Here is a 23,209-nt window from a genome sequence, read left to right as displayed (position 1 = left end):
GTGGATGTATTGCACTATGGGGTTTTAATTTAGTTCACAATGGGCTTCCATTTAACAAATCTACAGATCTAAGGAATGAATTAAAAGTTGCTTGAGGTGCTGATGTATATATAGTAATAGCCTGATGAATATTTGGATTTTATTTTTTAACAAGCAATTTCACATGCATTATCACTAAAAGAATCTGGGAGAATACATGGAATATATAAATTGCTGGCGATTCCAAGATGGCGGTCGTCTAGTGTGCACCCTATACGTGTCGCTCCTCAAACATCGACTATCACCGACAGTTAAAAAAAAGCTTTTAGGATAAGTGTTTCCACAGTTCTTGGTGCTGAAAAGAAATCGGAAACCTCAATACCAAGACATGGCCTTTTTGTGCAGTAATTAACAAGTGAAATTCTCTTTTTTTATATAATTTAACTTTTCTTGGCCTTCAAGGCCTGTACCACGTGCCTACAAGTGACCGTTACTTTTATCTCGACCCCACTGATATATTTGTGCTCAGGCATGGCTGGTAACTCTGATAATATGGAGACACAAACCACAAAGGCCAAATTCTCCTCATTGTTATCTCCTGAAAAAGAAGCAGGTTCCAAAAGGCTTAGAACCACCAAACAAGTTGTCGAAAATACTAAAATTGGCGCCAAAGAGAAAAGTGATTCAAATTTCCATCTCGAAGATCTGAAAATGGCGCTACAACCTATTCATACAGCCATTCAAGGTTTTGCAGACCAACTTACAGACTTTGGCAAATCTTTAAAGAATATAACCGAAAGGTTAGATACTATCGAAAGTAAAAATCACTCCTATGAAATACAAATAGAAACTATTAACAAAGATTTGCGGGCCAAAGATATCTTGATCACTGAAATGCAGAATAAACTGATAGACTTAGAGGCAAAAAGTCGTCGAAGCAACATAATAATTAGAGGTTTGCCTGAAATTTATGATACACAAAACTTACTTAAGATCACCAAACAGATCTAGCAGGTACTATTGGGTCTAGATAGTAACAATGAAAGTCTAGTAGTGGAAAGGGTGCACAGAGCCCTACGATCTCGTCAGGTTACTTCTTCACCTAGGCTTATATATACCAAGTTATTGAATTACCAAGACACTCAGAAAATATTAGAAGCAGCCAGAAAGCAAAGAAACTTCGAATGGAACAAGCACAGACTATCTTTTTCACAGGATTTACCACCTCAAATCAAAACCAACAGACAAAAACTAGCCCCATATTGTGCGGACTTAATTAAAAGAGGTGTCAAATTTCAGATGCGATACCCCAATACGCTATCCTTTACACATAATGACATAAGATATACAGCTAGCACCTCGCAAGAAGCGAAAGACATATTTTTAAAATTATTCAAAGTAGTACCTGATGCAACTTTTAAGGTCAAATAACAATCAATGTATCTGTATTGCTTAACTGCCTACTCAAAAAACAAAACTACTTTTCGAGATGCTGCTTTAGCATGTCTTCAAGTATAAGCGGATATTTACAGAATATACATTGCAATAGGCAAACTTTATAAGCATCTTATGGTTCATTTTTCCTTTAACAAATCACTTATATTTTATGACGGCTTCTAGCTGTCAAACTTTAGGGAACCTTCGATCTAGGAATACAGTTGCGCATAAGACTCGCTACGTGAGCACCAGTCAGTCATACATATCAAAAGAGTGTATAGAGACTCTAATAAATGGTTATCGACTCAGTAATAGTTTGAAATTCACTGACCTGTTATGTCATATGAATATGAATATTTACCTCTAAGCAGATCATTTTGTGCTATAGTTATAGCACTGACAAGTTCTTTAAACCTGTCGATAAAGGGAGACTTTCAGATGCTATTAGCACAACAAATGAAGCTCAACCTTATCCGCAGTTCATTAGACTTCTGGTTTGGCGTAACTGGATTGTATTCCATTGTTTAGCTTATTCTACTAATTTTGCTTGTCTTAACTAAAATGGCAAATGAAATGCAAGGATGTCACAATTATACAGGCTTAAGGCTATGTGGTCTCGGAAGACTAGTTGATCAGTACTCGTCTCAGATACAGTACAACTGAATATGTTGAATTCCCCTCAACATTCAAACCACGCTGGTTTGTTGAGAACTTATACTTTTGGTCTGACATAATTTCTAAAGTTTATAAAGTACTTTATTTTACTGATGACATTCCGGTCATGTTTTCACACAGTTGTTATATTAATTCTCTAGCCTGACTTTTCTACAGACTCTTATTGATTACTGGCTCTTAGTTATGTTAATTAGCTATTTTAATTTTAATCAGACCATATATTGACTTTTTGTTTACAAATAGACATAATAGTGATATTTAAAATATGCCATAGTAAACATATTTATACTATTTTAAAATGCCGTATTTAGTAGATCAGTCATATATTATATTTTACTTATCCAGGAACATATATAGCTCAATTATCCTAAATATAGCTTTAATTTTTATATATAATACCTGGTCAATGTTAATGTTTTGTTACTTTGCATATTTTTACATGGAATATATAGGGGCAGAGAATATGCAGTATTATAGGGTCATAGAATGACAGCTATCTTGTTTATTCTAGTTTTGTATATATGTATAGTTTTACCAAAAATAGTAATAGTCCTTTTTAGGACTTCATTTAAGTTTGATATAGTTATTTTGTTAATTGTGTTAACCAAAACTACTTATTTGATTCATCTCTATATTCCTTCTTTAGAAAGGGGTGGGTGGGCAGGCACCGGGGGTATGTAGGAAGGAATATTGTGAGATCTATATAACAGTTTTTCTGGGAGGCATCAATGTACAACACTATAAATGTAATGGGGCTAAGTCTTACATTTACTTTTACATCATGTCAAATATTAGACAAGCTTTGTTTACCTATAATTATTTAAGGGAATGACTTTAAATATTGACTCATGGAATGTGAGAGGGTTACATAACAAAAACAAGAGATCCTTATTATTTCACCTTTTATTTAAATCCCAGGCTAATATATGCTTTCTACAAGAAACACATTTAACTAGAGAAGACTGGGATAAGGAAAAAATTAAGAAATGGATCAAAATGATAATAGCAGCTGGTAATAGCTCAAACTCAAGAGGGGTGGCCATTATAGTTAAAAACAATTTTCAGGGGACTATTACTGATGTAAAACATGATGTAAATGGAAGATGGTGTTATATTATCTCCTGTCTTCATAACATAGATAAACCAATCATATTTTTTAACCTTTACGGTCCTTGTGAACAACAACATATTTTCTTCTTACAGATTTATAATATTCTCTCCTCTTTTAAAGACCATTATTTTATTATAGGGGGAGACTGGAATGCTATCATTAATCCTGATACTGACCGCACTAGTAGATCCCCCTCGTATAATTACCAAACATCCATCGCTCTGGAAGAAATAATGCTGGACCTCAACCTTATAGACCCTATTTCTCTCATAAGATATTCTGACAGAAAGGATATCTATACATACTACTCAAAGTGTTATAGGGCATGGTCAAGATTAGATTTTTTTCTTATTTCTAATTCTTTACTACATATGAAAATTGATTATTCCCTAGAGCCCAGATTTCTTTCCGATCACTCTAGAATATCTCTCGGGATTAGTTTGGTTCCAAATACATTACGTGCATCCTCATATAATAGTTGGTCACTGAATAACAATTTACTTTCAAACAAAAATATACACAAATTAATAACTGAAATAATAAGGGAAACATACCTTAATCTGGACACATCAGATATTCCACTAGATATACAATGGGCTGCATGTAAAGCTATCCTCAGAGGTATGTTAATTAATAAGGCATCATATCTTAAAAAACAACATAGAAACAAAGAATTACAACTAAAATTAAAAATTCAAACCTTGGAAAATCAATACAGACTAAATCCTAACTCCTCCTCATATGAACTAATATTAAATTCCCATAAAGAACTACTTTTATTACATCAACATAATCTTACTATATCAGAACAAAGGCTCTTAGCTACATATTCTGAATGGGCACAAGTTCCTTCTAAAGTGTTGGCCAGAATAATAAAAGGCAACCAAACCCTTCCTAGAATTTCGCCAATACAGTATAAAAACAAGATTTACAATACTGATTTGGAAATTATGCAGCTTTTTACATCCTTGTTTTCAGAGGTATACTTTAAGGAAAATAACCCTAGGATTAAACAACACATAGATGGCTTTGCATCCTCTATTAGATTTCCTATATTGAATGAACAACAAAAGAACGCACTCTCTGCCCCATTGACTCTTCAATAAATATCAGAGGCCATTGATTGGCTCAAGACTAGCAAATCTCCGGGTCCAGATGGTTTTACACCTGAATTTTTTAAAACCTACACATCTGTGCTTACACCCCTTCTTCTAAAAAATTTCAACTACATAAGGATATATGGTATATCAGACTTGCACTGGAACACCTCAAAAACCATTCTAATCTTGAAAAATAACAAAGATAAAACTGATCCTAACAACTATAGACCTATTTCCTTGATTAATATTGATATTAAAATCTTAGCTTCTTTACTTGCATGTAGACTGAAAAAAGTCTTACCATTCTTGATCTCTTCGGACCAAGCGGGCTTTATGTCACATAGACATGCATGGGACAATACCTTGACAATAGACTCTCTTATACATTTTACTAAAAATGACATAAATCTGCTATACGCACTGATCCTTGACGCCTCCAAGGCTTTTGATAGAGTTAATTGGGATTTTATTTTTCATATTATGTCCTGCTTCAATATACCTACTACTTATATAGATTTGATTAAAATCCTATACAAAGATTCCTCTACCTTTTTATACATTAATAGAAACACATCCAAACGCATAAAGATCACCAATGGTACAAGGCAAGGATGCCCATTATCTCCTTTTCTATTTAATTTATATATAGAACCATTGCTACTGTATATAACACAACACCTTTCACAGGATTCCTAAAATTCTTAACACCAAAGTGCTTCTATCTGCTTTTGCAGATGATCTAGTGTTATACTTCCAAACACCTAGCTCAGACCTTTCAAAATTAATCAACTCTATCGACAGATTTTCAGAGGCTTCAGGCTATCAGATTAATACCCAAAAAACACATATTTTTTCCCATAAATCCACTTGCCCACAAACCATACTTATTCCCTGACTCCGTTTTCCGGATAGCCCAGGACATCAAATATTTGGGGATCCTAATAGACCACAATGGTCTTTCCACATTTCATCTATATTACTTGATTTGAATAGATGGAAATTGCTAAATTTATCACTTCTATCAAAAGCAGCAATAATTAAAATGAATATACTCCCCAGATTGCTATTTCAATTTAATGCTGTGGATCAGATAATTCCTAAATCTTTTTTTTCCAAAATTAATAAAGTATTAGCCAGCTTCTTATGGTTTCCTAAATCAGTAAGAATTTCTTACACTAATTTAATCTCTCCTAAAAGCAAGGGTGGTCTAGGTCTTCCGAACTTTTATCTTTATTATTTGATTATTTCGGCTAATAAACTATTATCTATCTTGAATATTAATGTTGAGAGATATAATCATTATCCTATTTGGACAAAATTATGGTACCAATACATTCTAACCAAAAATATCAACCCATCAGCTCTTCCTTTTCTTTCTATAGAAGTCATAAATAGTTTAAAAATTCCTAACTCCTTAAAACAAAAAATCAGCGCTTTTCAAGAGCTGTTAAAACTCATTAATCTAGACAATACATCTCAATTAATACAACCCCTACACTTAAATCCTAATATTAATATACCTATTAACCTTTCAAATTTTCCTCTGATCAAAAACCTTACTGTCTGGGACCTGATGCAACACAAAGATGAAACCCTCACCAATATACGCAAAACTCTTAATGTTAATGCTAAATATATAACTATTTTACGTCAGTTGAGAGATATAGTCATGGTCAAATTCGTCCACATCAAGATAGACAAACAGGATCTTACAAATTATGAGGTGGTTATACAAACCCTTACACTTCCAGAGAAAATGTTATCTAAATCTTATAATCTCATAAATCAGATAACTCATAATACAGATTGTCTCTTTTCTAAATACTGGGACAAACATAACCCTCATATATCTGTAAATCAGAAACTCTCAGCTATCAAAAATACACTGGATTACTCGCCTTTCAAAAAACTCTTTTACACTCAACTAATGATCAATAATAATGCATATTACACTCCTTCTAAACTTAATAGATTTGATGCCAATAAATCGGCCTCATGTTCTTGCTGTTTTCACCCTAATGCAGATCTTCTACATATTTTATGGTCTTGTCACCATTCATACAAACTTTGGACTTCCCTAAAAGTCCGTTTACAGAAAATGGAATATCATAAATCTACCCTATCCTGGGAGGTTGCAATACTACATATACCCAATACTTACCTTTCCAAACTGGATACACAAGTGCTAATTTATATATGCTCACTTATAAAACTCTACATTACCCAAAACTGGTTAGATCGTACTAAACTGAATTGGAATAATTTTAAAACTCTGGCTTGCTCATATATTTTTGCACAGAAAACATTGGTGAAAAGTCCCAAGAAGTTGACTCATATCAATAAAGCTGTGGAAAAAGTTTTACATATTATCAATAGTGAATAATAGGCTATTCTCCTTTTGGGATTCTTAGACCCCAGTCACCGTTATACTCACATACCTGCTCTCAATTAGATTTGTACCTATACTGCTATGCCTCTTGGTTAACACTTGTACATGATGTATATAGTTATTGTATGTTCTATGGTATTATTGAGATAGAATATCTACTTTACATAAGCTCTGTTACCATAACTATCTCCTAACTCTTCATTCTAAATATGTATTTCAGTTTTGATGTTGTTGTGTTTGTATCAATATTCAAAATTCAATAAAAAGTTTTTTGAAAAAAAAATAAATTGCTGGCACTGGATAAAACAATCCATTCAAAGAAGATAATTGTAAAACTTCTACATTCTCATAGCGCTTGTCAAAGTAATCTTTCTTTGGGTACATTGCAGAAATCATACTAAGAATATCTCAAAGCTATGTCTTTAGTATAGTGTGATGACAGAAGATAGAATTAACTCAACTAATTATTTTGATGAATCTTCACCTGTTTACATGTCCCACTTTGGCATTCATGCTGCAATGTCAAAACCAGCTATACTAACTATAGTTGATAATGGAGAAAAGTTTGTGAATATGGGTTTCAGATTCACATGCCATGTAAAACATAATTGTTAAATGGTCACTGAAGCTGTGATGCTTTCCCACTGAACCTCTGTGCACATCTACACAGTGTAGTGTTCCCTTACAAATAGCCATGCTACAAATGGCCAGGCTATAGACTGCTTTCTTTGTCACATTCTCAAATAACTTTAGTAGTATAGAAACTCTGATGACAATTCCTCATTCTAATCTCCTGCTATCAGTCAACTATGATTGCATGATATGTCATAACATTTTTTTAGGGCAGACTGAATAAACTCATCAAAGATTTCTTTCACTGTTGTGAAAACTTCCTCCTAACCACATACACACACACACACACACACACACACACACACACACACACACACACACACACACACACACCAGTTAATACCTTAAAGTCTATAAAATGAGAGACAGAGAAGCCCATTCCTACACACACCAGTCCATACCTTAAGGTCTGTAAAATGCGAGACGGAGAAGCCCATTCCTTCCTGCAGTTCCAAGCATCCGTAAAACTAGAGCAAGTCCGTAACATCCAAAAGCCCACACCAAGAGAGCAAGTCCTTCCTGCGAGAGCAGAGCAAGCTGGGTAATACCCAGCCTGCAGATGTTGCAGTCCGATCCCCTTCCAGTCTATGCAGTTGTAACTGCATAGACTTCTGGGATATTGCTGCTCAATGCTGTCTTCCTAATCCGGACTGCTGGTGAGACAGTCTGGATTCTGTGCGTATGCTCCAGACTGGTTCACCAGCAGTCCGTATATCGGGAAATGCCACGAGTGTGCATGCGTTATGTTCCACGACTCGCGTTTGTTTTTATTTTTTTTATTTTTTATTTTATTTTTTCTTTAGTTTTTGTTTTACAGCTGGGGGGGCTGCAGCGAGCCTCCCCTCCCTCTGGATCACTCCCATATGAAACCATGATCTTGGGGGAATTCAACATAGACTTAGACTGGCTAACTTGTAATTCCAGTAATCCCACTAACTACATCAACCTCCATGGATTCTTCCAAATTATCCAATCTCCAACAAGAACTGATAAATCAACCAATAGGCAGTCAATCCTCAACTGGATACTGACAAACAGGCCAGCCGAAATCTGTCAGTCAGGCTGCCTCCCGGGCAACCTCAGCTACCACTTCCCAACATTTGTAACAAGATACCATACATGTCTGGAGAAATCCACTACTTACCAGCTAATAAGAAATAAAAAAAACATCATCCCCTCTAACTTCATTACAACTCTAAAAGGTTGCAACTGGAATTCTCAAAAGCTTCGCAACATTGATGAAACTGTCTACCTTCTTAGACATATTAAAAATCCAAGCTCCTCCCAGAACCATAAGAATCAAATCTAACTTTGCTCCTTGGCTGAGCAAAGAGACCAGATCTCTGCTGAAAACAAGAAACAAAGATTGGGCTCAATGGCACAAAACTGAATCCCATACCTCAAAGCAAACATACCTAGAATTGATAAACAAGTCAAAGAAAATGGTCAAATTAGACAAAACTAACTACTACCACAATATACAAAATAAGCATGAAAATGACCCTAAAAAGTTCTGGACAGCCATTAACATCCTCCTTCCAGAAAAATCTAGTACCCCCTCTCCAACCAGTACTGATACCTCAGAAAATATACCCACCTAATTCAACGAATACTTTACAGAATGCATTCTAGCCCTTTCTAGCTCTCAGATCTCTCCCTCCTTCCTTGAACCACTCAGATTTCCTATTAATAAAAACAGCTTTAACTTTCAGCCTGCCTCAGTTAATACAATTAAAAAACTGCTTAAAAAAATTAAGCCCACTACATTAGCCACAGATAAACTTCCAGCTGAATTTCTGAAAATTGCTTCTGATACAATTGCATACCCAGTAGCCATTCTTATTAACTTCTCTATATTTGAAAATCTAGTCCCTGAGGTCCGGAAAATTTTCCACATTATTCCACTCCATAAAGTGGGTAATTAAAGAACTGACTAACTATCACCCTATTGCTATACTATCATCCCTTTCCAAAATCTTAGAGAAGTGTATACACAACAAAATCATGCACTACCTAAACACTTGCAAACTTTTCATACATACACAACATGGCTTCTGGCCTTTTCATAACATTACTATAGCTTTTGTGTCATTCACTCACTCAGTAAATCACCATAGAAACAATGGTAAATACATTTCTGCTATCTTTCTTGATCTTTCTAAGGCCTTCGACATGGTCAATCACAGTAAGCTTATTAAAGTTCTTTCAGAACTAAATTTTAGCAAACCCTTCTGGTTTTAAAGTTATTTAACAGGTTGACAGCAAGCAGTCCAGTGGCGGCAAGAACTGTCTCCTCCACTGCCAGTCACACTAGGAGTCCCCCAAGGCTCTATACTTGGACCCTTACTGTTCTCCATCTTCACTAACAACCTCCATACATCTGCACTACATTCTTCAGTCATCCAATATGCAGATGACCAAACCATGCTTCTTCTTCCCTTTGAGAACTGCAGTTACAAACCCAAGCCTCCTTTCTCTCTATTGAAGCATGGCTTACCAGCTCTCAACTAATATTAAATCCCAATAAAACAAAACTCATAGTCTTCCACCCCCACATGGCACACATCCTCCACCCTCACAATTTAATGTCATATCCAACAATAAAACAACTATCTTCCAATCACTCACGCCAAACTACTGGGGGTTGAGATTGACTGCAACATGAAATCTGATATACATATCTCCCTTACCATAAAAAAGGTGCATAAGAAATTGAGGGTACTATACAGAAATAAACAATTTCTCAGAAAAAACACTAAGGCCACAATAGTAAGAACATATCTCATCTTTGCACTTCTCTATGCTTCCCTACTCCTCACCACAAGATACCTGTTGTAATAAAATTGCCATGTTTGCCACCGAAAGTCAGTATAGATTGCACCGCTGCTTAACCCTTAAACAGCTAAACTGGCTTGAACTTCCTCATCTCCTCCTTTACAATCAACTCATAATAGCCCACAACATTCTATACCACCCTGATAAAAAAAAAAAAACAAATGCACAACAAAACCTATTACACCCCTACTCCAGTAATAGGGTCCATTGCTCCAGTCATTAATTCCTCTTGAAGTAACTAATGCCAACAATACAGCTGGAGCATCCCTCTATTCAAATTTCAAATTGCCCCATCCTATCCAAGCCTCAGCACAGCCACTTTTGGGGCCGCAAAGGTGCACTGGTGACTGCCCATGGGTGGGGATCTCAGTCCCACTGTTACCATATGAGGGCCCATGAGCTTCATATTCCCAACCACCCTCCCCATCAAATGTGTTTACCCCCCTCATGTGTCATATATCACCCCTGTCTGCTGCCTTGTCTGTCTTGTCTGACACCCTACCCAACCTACCTCCCCAGACATGCCTACAATCCTTCCCAAACATCCCACTCTCACCTTAAAAAAAAAGAAAAGGGCATCTGTCCCCCAAAAAAATATCGCACCATACATAGCTGTCCATTTTGCACACATGTCCACTGGGCACATGTAATCCAGTCCAACTGGCTTGCCAACACATTTCTGTTGTCCTCACCCCTCTCTCTGGGGTTTGAGTGTCCAGATTTACCTCCAAATTCTGTACAAATCCACAGCTGTTGCTGTATAAGAAATGGACAGCTATGGACCTTCCTTACACCCGCCCTGCACATCCCTAGCTATCTTTCATATTGTTTTTCCCTCTGCATGCCCCTTTTTCACCACTTTCCTATCACCCCTTTTTATTTTATTTTAAAGAAATTAGCATGAGTGTAAGCTAGTCTGCAAGATGCTAAGTGAAGCCAACACAGATTAAGCATCTCTGTGGTTAACTGTGTGTTGGCATTGCACAAACCTGTCCAAATCCGTTCTGCCTAGCAACACAGTTATTAGCCCTGCCAAGTCTCAAACCCAGGACCCTGTACACCATAGTCAGAGCAATGTACCACTACACCATTTGAGCTGTAGGGATTGCTGATGCTTTTCCAAACATAACATGCAGTAGAGTCATTCAACAGTAGGAAAAATATTCTGTAGAATCAGTCAGGTTTTGCATATATGCATATACACATGTATATATGTATGGAGATGCATATATATGGAAAAATATATACATAATATAAATAGAGATGTACATATGATATATATATATATATATATATATATATATATATATATATATATATATATATAAAGAAAAAATATATATATATATAAAATCATAACATGTAGTGGAGTCATACCTCAGAAGCATACCTCTCAACCTCTTAGTGCAAGAAATCTGGCCAAAGGCTGTCAAAATGGGGGACACAATGGGCCAAAACTAGGGATATATTTTAAATATTGATCTTATAAATGTAGAATGTTGCCAGAGTGACAGGGGTTGTTTCAGCATACATGTTCTGAAGGATGTGAGTTCTGAAAATTAAATGTATGTCATCATTTACTGACAGAAATCCTTAGATCATCACAGTGATTTACCAGGGAAATAAAAATAATGAATCTGTGGAAAAGACCAGAAATATGAGCAATAAACCTGGGCATTCTGAAACAATCCGGACAGTCAAGAGGTATGCTCAGAACCCCTTAGTGCAACAAATCTGGACCAAGCCTGACAAAGTGGGGGGAGAAAGCCATGAAAAGAGGGACATATCTGAAATACTGTAGTAGACAAGCTGACACAGTTGCTGCAGTAACACCCTCCAATCTGTCTTAACATATATCGACTGAAATAGCAAAAGTCCAACACTCAATTACTTCTTACTAGTTAGTGAGTTAAATCCTCACATCATCCAACTGATGTGTCAGAAATACACTACACTTATGGGGGCCAGGCAACAGTACATCCTACAAATATCTGGACATAACATAACATTAGGGAAACTACACTCAGCTGCTAAGCATGTCACCAAGCATCGTCCAAACTACACTCAGACTGACACAGCACTAACTCAAATCCTCTATGGGGAATTACACATGTATTTGTAAATATATCAGGCACTACAGGGATGTAACATCACTGAAAATCAGACAGCAGTGTGAAAGTGCATACCCACAACCAATTTCAACACAGTCACAGTGACATACCGGTAAGCCAAAGGAACAGTAGAGTATAAGGACTGTGTGAACCAAATCATCTCATCAGGTTTGCCACTCACACACTATCCCTCCATATACTGGCCCAATTCATAGTGTAGTATGACATCTTACCATGGTATGGGACATGTCTCAGTCTGCCCCTACAAACATATACAGCTAAGAATGTTTATAATAGAAAGGTTAAGAAACTGGAGAGGGATATTGAATTATATAATGAACATAAAGTATATGTGTGGCCACGTCCAAACACAGGTAGAGAAGGTCGAGGTCGACTTTTCTCTATGAGAAATGAAAGGACTAGTGAATATTCAAATTTTCAAGGAGGGAGATACCACCCACCACCAAAGCAATATCAGAGGAAACATTAAAACCTAAAGAGAAAGATTTTAACTTGATTCTTTCAAAAGAAATTGATTGTTTAAAGGGCCTTAATGTACTTAACACACACAATACTGAAAACAATTTGTGTGACATTACACAAAAGGAAGGCCACATTAGTTCCAATAATGTTGAAAGAACCCCTCATAATCCAGAGGAAGTACTTTCTAACACAGACTTTTTTACTCAAAACAAACAGGGCCCTTTGGTTTCAACCTTTGCAGGTTTTAAGGTCTATAATTACACCGAATTTTTTGTGTCTCAAGATTTTTATAACCTTTTTAGTAAGGGAATGAAATACATTCCCACTGTGAAATTTAATCTTGTGGACACGGTGAAGGAAATAAAAATGTTCTGCCGAAGACTCAATTTGGCCTTACAATTCCAAGATAGGGAAGATGTTGCTTCAGACAGTGCAAACCATATTTCACGACTTTGTAAAAGGAGTGCTTATATACCGAATCCCCACCCACAAATAGCCATCTTTGAGAAAATGGTAGTTAAAGACATTTATAGATTACATAGAGACATTTACAAGTCCAACTTTTGGAGTTCTATGTTTAAAGACAATTTAACTACAGGGGAGAGAGATTGTTTACAACAAGTCGTGAATAACAAAAATATTAGATTAATGAAACCTGACAAAGGTGGGGGCATTATTATCTTTGACACTTCCAACTACATCAAAGCAATACATGATATTCTTTTCTCATCAAATAACTACGAAGAAGTTTCAATAAACCAGATAAATATAGGCTATCACAGGATAGACCTAGTGATTGAAGAATATTTATTGGACAACCGTATAACCAACGAGACCTATAATTTTTTGAGAACGGAACATCCAAGAATGGCCCATATTTTCGGAATTCCGAAGATTCACAAGTCATTAGAGACACCACCATTTAGGCCGATTATTGCAGGTTCTCATTCTAAAACCTATAACTTGGGTGTTGCGATTGACCAGTGGACAAAGCACATCTATAATTTAGTGCCTCACCTTATAAAGGACTCATGGGAATTTTTGAGTAGATTAACTGTTGAAGTATGGTCAGATGAAATAACATTTTTAACAATAGACGTACAAGATTTATTTTCTTGTATCCCATACACAACAGGATTGGAATATTTTGAGAACAGTCTGAAAAGGTACTCAGGATTAAGTTGGGACAAAATTTCCCTAATCCTGGACATGATGGGGTTAATTTTGGACCACAATTATATTGAATTTGAAGGAGAATTTTTCAGGCAAACCAGGGGAGTGGCTATGGGGGTATCTTGTGCCCCCATCTTCGCTAACCTGGTTATGCTTGAATGGGAAAATCAATTCCTCTTCACCAGTGAATTTTTTAAGAATATCACTTTATATTCAAGATTTTTGGACGACATATTTATTATATGGAAGGGCCCGACTGAAGATATCCCTAGATTCATTGATTTTATTAACACCAGTACTGATTTTTTAAGATTTACTTTCAAAAAAGAATCAATTGGTATAGCTTATTTAGATACATTTATCAGTACATCCTCACAAGGTTTTATTTCAAAGATACACAGGAAATCCACATTTTCAAATGATTACATTGAATTTGGCAGCTGTCACCCCAAGCACATTTTTAAGAACGTTCTAAAGGGACAGTGCATTAGGGCAGCAAGGATGTCTTCTACAAAAGACATCATGGAGAAAGAAATTGAGGGTATTGCTAGGATGTTTTTAGAAAGAAACTACCCGAGTAGAATGGTGGAAGAAGTAACGCTCTTTGTTAAAAAGAATTGGAACATCAAATACAAGCCTTTATTAGGTGTCCACTTTGAGCCCAAGAACAAAAAGGTCTGTTCAGGATTTAACTCGACAGTCTGTGTAATAAGATTCAACCCATATTCAAACATTGTGAAAGATATTCTCAAAAGATATTGGGAATTGTTAATCTCTACAGACAATATTAAAACATATATAGGGAGTCAGTTGACTTGTGTATTTAAAACTGCACCAAATTTGAAAAAATTATTAGAGTTACAATGAAGCAATAAAAACAAAAACAAGGTTTGGAGTGGGACAAAAAAGTGTGGAAGTTGCAATTATTGTAAAAACATTAATGAGAATAAGATTATAAGATTAGATAATTTTTTAAAAACCAGATTGAAGAGTATTAAGGGCAATTGTAACAGTCAAAGGGTGGTGTACCTTGCTGTGTGTACCATCTGTTCTGCCTACTATGTAGGCAAAACGGAAAGAAAACTCAAAGCAAGGGTATATGAACACCTATATAAAATAAAGAAAAAGGACACTAAAAATGCACTGAGTAGGCATGTAATAGACAAAGGAGAGGACCACACATTCAAGTTTACAATCATTGATCAGGTGGAATTGACAGTGTATGGGGGTAACTGGAAAACTTTTTTATCTTACAAGGAGAGTGAGTGGCAAATCATTTGTGATGCCACATCCCCTCCCGGTCTAAACGATTTTATTAGTATCAAACCTTTTTTAATTTTGGACCGGGAATGATATTTGTAGTATTAATATTATCTACATTATTCATAATGTTATTATTATATAATTAATTATATAATTATTAGGATTACAGTACTATTATATGTTCTTTTTGAATAATAAATAACAAATAGGATGGAGATATACATTATATGAATATGAATTGGTTTTATTACAATACACAAAAGTTTGCATGTACTGGTATTTAGGGCGTATGTCCCAGTTGTTTGATGCATTGGTTTTTAAATATTTGTTTTATAAAATGTTTTTAAAATATTGTTAATTAACTTTTTGGTGCCAAATTAAGTATAAAAGGGGTGTACCAAGTGTTAATGGTGGTTCTGATGAAATCTGAGAGATCAGATGAAAGCGCTTAACCACTAAAACCTATGTCTATGGAGTGATGTGTTTTATAATAAACCTGATTTATGGACAACGGAGTTTCCTTTTGGAAATAGGAGTGTGATTGCAGTTGGCAGATTCCAATATTAACAACATTTTTTCCTGTTCGAGCTGTGGACCCGAGATCTGCCTTTTTCGAATATACAGCTAATAGACCACCAGAAACTGGAGCAGCATGCACAGTCAGACAGAAAACAAGTCATAACACATACATCTACCCCCCTCCCTACACAGGCCAAGTAACATTTACAAACTACACTGCTACGCAATCCTGACAGTCTGTCAACAATTGCCATAAATACACAGACCTCTCAACTGTTCAGAGTCCCACAGAATGTCCAGGCTTTGTCCTCATATATAAGGCCTCTTAAACATAACATGCCTGGCATTCTGATACATTACTGGGATGGTATCAGGAATGAAGGCACTAAATAATGATATAGGTGACTTGTCAACCTCTTACTGTATGACATCTGGACAAAGCCTGACATACTTGGGGGACAGAGGCCCAAAAACAGGAGCATTTGTGAAATATTGCTGTTATAAACTGAGACAGTTGCTGGTGTAACAGGGTTTGTTGTAAAATAAAATGATGACCAAGAAGGTAAAACAATGAAGCATGGACCGGTGCTGGCAAGACAAGTCAGAGTTTAATAAACACAAAACACAAATACATAAACGTCACACAGTATGTTTTCATTTATCCTACTTCATCGGATGTGGGCTGATACAATGCAAGAACCTTTTATACTATAAGCTATGCCCTAGTTAACCAATCACAATTACTAAATGTCTGTACACAGTCAATCAACATATACATACATAAATAAATAAATACACATCACCAACTGTTAAAATTATTTAAAATAGTTTAAAATAAAAATATGGGGGCATGTGCCTACTTACTTCCATGATCCTAATGTGAAAGCACTTCTAATTTAAAGATATATCCAATTTTAAAAAGATAAAGTGGATAAAATGGGAAACATGACACAGAAGTGTATATAATACTATTACAAAATTAAAACAATTCATCTAGCACCATCTGGTGAAATTCTGACTTGTCTTGCCAGCACTGGTCCATGCTTCATTGTTTTACCTTCTTGGTCATCATTTTATTTTATTTAGTCGTGGATTGGTGACCTGGTGAACATTGGTTTTATTTCTAAGGGTTTGTTGTAACATATCTTTTCTGAGGGGTTATAAAGTCAGAAGCACAAATGGATGATACCATTTACTGACTGCAATCTTCACAGTATGCTACTGATTTTCCAAAGACACAAAATGTCTGAGGAACACACCAAACATGAGATTCCAAAATCTGTCCTTTCTGCAGATAGCCCTACAGTTGAGAGTGATGTCAACCACATAACACTGTCAGACTTAAAATCAAGCAGAAAAGCCATGTCCAGACAAACACTGTTAAACTAGCATTAATTCAACTGTATAACAGCAATACTTACATTCTCCCCCAATTTGTTGGGCTGTCTCCACGGTTTTCATTGTAAGAAGTATTTCCAACTACCCTCTGTGATGCTGTTGTTTACATACCTCCATGAAGTTCTCCTCACAGGCAAGGAAAAGGAGCAATGCCCGCATGAAGTACTCAATTATAGGAGTGTGTTGCCATGCCATTGGCTATAGGAATAACAACACAGCTGTTCTGCATGCAATTAGCAAGTGTGGTACACCTGTCTGATCTTGTCTGTCAACCTGTCCATCACCACTGCAAATAAGAAAGGGCTCAGAGCTGATCCCTGATGTAATCCCACCTCCACCTTAAATGAATCTGTCGCTCCCACCGCAGAACTCACAGCTATCACACTACCATTGTACATATCCTGTAGCAGTCTTACAGATTCCTCCATCACTCCTGACTCCCCAACACAATACCACAACTCCTCTCTAGACACTCTGTCATATGCTTTCTCTATGTCCACAAAGACAAAAACGCAACTCCTTCTAACCTTCTCTGTACTTCTCCATCAACACTCTCAGCAAACATTGCATCTGTAGTGCTTTTTCCTGGCATGAAACCATACTGCTGATCACTGGTCCTCACCTCCCTTCTTAACCTAGATTCCACTACTCTTTCCCATAACTTCATGCTTTGACTGATCAATGTTATCCCACTATAGTTACTACAGCTCTGCACAACAGCCTTATAATCAGTACCCAAAGACTTTTTCTCCACACCTCATGCATCCTCTCACTTTCCAAGATTTCATTAAACAATCTGGTTAAAAACACCACTGCCATTTCGCCTAAACACCTCCATGCTTCCATAGGTATGTCATCTGGACTAACAGCCTTTCCATTCTTATTCCTCTTCATAGCTATCCTTAGTTCCTCCTTGCTAATCTGTTGCACTTCCTGATTCACCACACCCACACATCCAACATTCGCTCTCTCTCATTCTCTTCATTCAACAATGCCTCAAAGTACTCTTTCCATCTGCTCAACACACTTTCCTTGCTTGTGAGTACGTTTCCCTCATTATCCTTTATCACCCTTATCTGCTGCACATCCTTCTACCTTGGTCCCTCTGTCTAGCCAGTCAGTACAGATCCTTTTCTCCATCATTAGTGTCCAGCCTTTCATATAACCCTTCATACGCCTCATCCTTAGCCTTCACCGCCTCTCTCTTTGTCATGTACTTCATCTCCTTATACTCCTGTCTACCTTCTTCATCTCTCTGATAATCCCACTTCTTCTTCTCCAACCTCTTTCTCTGTATACTCCCCTGTACTTCCTCATTCTACCACCAGGTCTCCTTGTCCTCCTTCCTCTGTCCAGATGTCACACCAGGCACCTTTCTAGTCATCTCCCTTACTAGCTCTGCTGTAGTCACTCAGATATTCAGTGACTCTTCACTGCCACCCACTGCCTGTCTTAACTCTTCCTGGAACTCAACCTCATAATCACCCTCTTTCAGTTTCCACCATTTGATCCTTGGTGCTGCCCCCACACTCCTCCTCCTCTTCTTGTTCACCAACATCATCCCACAGACCAACATTCAATGCTGCCTAACTGCACTTTCCCCTGTCACCACTTTACAGTCTCCAATCCCCTTCAAACTGGTCCTCCTAAGTAGGATATAATCCACCTGTGAGCATCTTCCTCTTCTCTTGTATGTTATCCTGTGCTCCTCTGTGTTGTTAAAATATGTATTCACCACAGCCATGTCCATCCTTTTTGCAAACTCCACCACCATTTCACCTTCTGCATTCCTTTGGTTAACACCATAACTACCCATCATTTCCGCATCCCCTCTATCTGCTCCAGTCATCACTCTCTCACCCTTGGGTACAGTCATCAGCACTTCATCCAGCTCACTCCAAAGTTTTTCTCTCTCATCCATTACACACACAATTTGCAGAGCATATGCACTAACAACAGTCATCATTACACCATCAGTTTCTAGCTTCATAAACATCACTGTGTTCGACACTCTTTTTGCCGCCAAAAACACTCCTGGCATACTATTCCTTCAGGATAACCCCTACAACATTTCTCCTCCCATCCACACCATGATAAAACAATTTGGATCTGACTCCAATACACCTAGCTTTACCCCCCCCCTTCCATCTGGCCTCTTTCACAAACAATATATCAAGCTTCCTTCTGTTCATCATATCAGCTAGCTCTGTCCCCATACCAGTCATACTGCCAACATTAAAAGTTCCTACCCTCACTACCACACTCCTAGCCTTTCTCCTCTCTTCCTGCCATATGAGCATTGGACATCCCCCAGAGTATGTCTGTGAATGCAAAGGCTACTGTGCTATCAAATGACTTGTGTGTTACAGCAATATTAAGAAAGTGTCACTAATATTGGCCCATTGCCCCCCCCCCATGTATGTGTAGCATCCTCCAGATGTCCTGCTCTAACAAGTTGACAGGAATGACTGAGCAGCAAGAGTCTAAATACAGTATGCCATACTGACATAGAACAGAAATGTATATCAGGTATTACCTGTGAACATGTATGTATGTGTAGGTGTACCTGGCTGCCTCATAACAACAGAAATGGGATGCAAAATGTCAGGTAAATAAGCTGTACATGTTGTACACATGTCTAATCTTAGTTTCTGTGCATCCAACAGAGTTAGATTTCTGCAGCTGCTGGATGTTGCATTGCCCTGACACAGACATGGGTACTAGACTAAGCATGATTATCAGGTTGAAATTGGAGAGTTGTCCAACTGTGTTATGACCTGGTGTCCATGCCTACTACAAACAGCTATATAACCACCTACACAGCTGTATTGACTCAGCATTACCTTACTTGTAAAACCTGTCTCCACCAAAGTAGAGTAATCCCCTTTGTTGGACAGCAGCACTACACAAACCACATAATTGGTCGCTATATTGGCTGTACAGGGCAAAGTAGAAGCAGGCACCAACTTGACAGCAAGTCAACCTTTGTCTGAATGCACATATAAGGTTACAGATGGATTACTGTAAGGCTAACTATGAGTACAAATTGGACACATCCACCAAGGGCAATCACAAGGCCATCTCTACATATGTCTGCAATCTCAGAGGCAACAACCTAATCCACACTGTAATTGTGGTCAATCACACCACACACACACACAAACACACACACACACACACACACACACACACACACACACACACACATACACACACACACACTCACACACACATATCATAGCTATAGCCAACCTGCTGCAGACAAGTATAGAGCAAACATCACCCCTCGGCTCACCATCAGTATAGGTGAATATGCACAGCACCCGCACCTGTCCCCTCATCATCAGGGAGCAGGTGCATACTGCCTAATCAAAGTCAATAAAAGCAAGTCTCCATGGGACCTGATAACATTCCTGTCTGCATCCTACATGAACCCAGGCATATGCTTCCAGCTCCATTACACACTGTATGCAAGCAAAGCCTGAGCACCATTGACATCCCATCTGCAAGGAAGACTTCCACTGTCATCCCTCTACACAAAAGTGAATGATGAATGGTGGTTTATGCAATGTACTGGCCGTCACTGGGGGGAACATGACACATCAGGACCAGGAGTGCAATGCAGGTTCATACTGTGCTGATAGATGACAGGGGTATGCTATGGTTGTAAGTGGTGGCTAATGATAGACAACATTGATGTGCTGGCTCTGTAAGTAACTCTGGACAATGTTTGAGGTCCTGTGATGTGTTTCCCTGTTTATGTCTTCCAGGTGGCATGCAGCGTCAGCCAGCATATACTACAGATGAGACTGCAGCTATCACTGATGCAATAATCCAGCACCATGTGGTGCTGTTTGGCTGTAGCTGACAAAATCTGCAGGAGTGGACTGCCCTGTGGGACAACCTTGTCCACAGAGTTAATACCTTGGGCCACCATGGCCACATGTATGATCAGGTCAGGCATCGGGCAACTGACCTGATATGTTGTGCCCAGCAAAGAGCTGTTGCCGTGGCCAAGGACCGTATTGCTACAGGTAGTGGTCCAGCCACACAGGCCCCACTTTCGTCAACAGAGGAGCTCCTTGCCAACTTTAGTGCAGCCCTCACACAACAGCCAGTACATGAAACACAAGTCATGGAGGAGGGTGGCACCCAGGCAACAGGCGAGGAGCATCCAGGTAAGGCGACAGGGCACATCAATTTAATCATGTAGCAGTCATACTGTCTTCTATAGAGTAACTAGATGCATATGTCAGTTCAAACTGCATTTGTAGGTGTGGTTTAGTAATGCACACAAGTACACATCTATGGTGATGAACAGCAAATTGTGTGCTATCGTAGCTTGTACTGTACCTGTGCAGAAACATAGCATTCATCTTGTACCAATACCAAATGTGAGTCTGCTGACAATACCTCTCCCCCACAACTACATAGGTCCCTGTGGTCTGGATGTGGAACAGCAGCCTGAAGCCATTGTGTATGGGATTTTCCTGTTGTGGCTCACCAGTACCCCAGGCATGTTTAGGTCATGCATGTGATCATGCACATAACTGTTACTCTCAGCCATTTTGCAATATCTGCGTGTTCAATTATGGTGGGGTTAACTCCATTGCATCACAGTGGTCATCACAGGGGCCTATTTTCAGGAGATGTCACATATCTGTAGCATACCTTACAACCTGTCATTGCAAGAAATCTGGACAAAGACTGAGAAAATGGGGGGACGAAGGCCCAGCACTAGGGACATATTTTATAAATTAGTATTATACAGTGCATATAAATGGTGTACACACACCTGTTAGAATGCCAGGTATTTGTGATATACAAAAATGAGAGCACAATAAAACATTTCCAAACCCTTCCAAAATTTCATATGACCTATAACCTGTACAATTCAATTGTAAAACAAACAAATCTGTTTGGGGAACAATTATGACACCTAAAAAACTTACAAGAAGCTAGATGCATATGTGTGCACAGGCTGAAGCTAATACTGTGTTAAAGCAGCTTTCAATATTATTACAGCATTATGTCTTCTTGGGTACACACCTGCCATCAATTACATAAACACTTTGATTAACAGCAAATAATGGTCAGCTGTCCTACCAGGATTATCCTATATTTACTCAGTTGCCTGCTACAGCAACAGCCATAATTTGCATACAGCTTGTGAAGCAGCAAGGGGATCTCATTTATGAAAGGTATCAGCCCAGAGAAAGGTACACACACATTTTCACAGCATTGCATATACCATGGAACACAGTGAAGACAGTCATCGAATGTGGTGGAAACACGGGGCAAAAGTGACACTGCAAAGAACTGGACATCTCTCCAAATGTGTGGAAAAGACAAGACCCAAACTGGTCAGGGAGGCTGCCAGGAGACCTACAGCAACACTACAGGAGTTGCAGGAATTTCTGGCAAGTACCAATTGTGTACTACATGTGACAACAATCTCCTGTATTCTCCACATGTCTGGCCTATGGGGTAGGTTTGGAAGATGGAAACCTTCTCCCACACAGAACAACATCCAGGTCTGGTGAATTTCTCAAGAAAAATACATCAGATCTCCCTAAAACATGTGGGGAAATGCCTTATTGCGTAATGAGACTAAGGTTGTAGCTTTTGGCCACAATACTAAAAGGTTTGTTGGGCTCAATAACAATACTGTGCATCACCAAAAGAACACCATCCCCATGGAAAAGCATGGTGATGGCAGTGTCCTGCTTTGGGGTTGCTGTTCATAAGCTGGAAGTGGGCCTTTAGCCAGGGTGGAGGGGATTAGGAACAGTTCAAAATACCAGTCACTTTTGGCACAGAATCTTCATGTGTCTGCTAGAAAGCTATGGATGGAGAGGACTTACACCTTTCCACACAACAATGACTCATACCATACATCAAAATCCATAAAAGAATGTCTTCACCAGAAGACAATCAACATTTTGGAATGGCCCAGCCACAGTCCAGACATACATCCAATAGAACATCTGTGGGGTGCCCTGAAGAGGCATGTGCAGAGGCGATGCCCTTGCAATCTGGCAGAGTTGGAGGGCTTCTGCAAGGGAGAGTATACAAATATTGCTAAGTCAAGATGTGCCATGCT

This window comes from Protopterus annectens, chromosome 7.part1 (genome assembly GCF_019279795.1).
Source record: "Protopterus annectens isolate FY-2018-M chromosome 7.part1, PAN1.0, whole genome shotgun sequence".
Taxonomy (NCBI): domain Eukaryota; kingdom Metazoa; phylum Chordata; order Ceratodontiformes; family Protopteridae; genus Protopterus; species Protopterus annectens.
Note: the sequence above shows the minus strand (reverse complement) of the source record.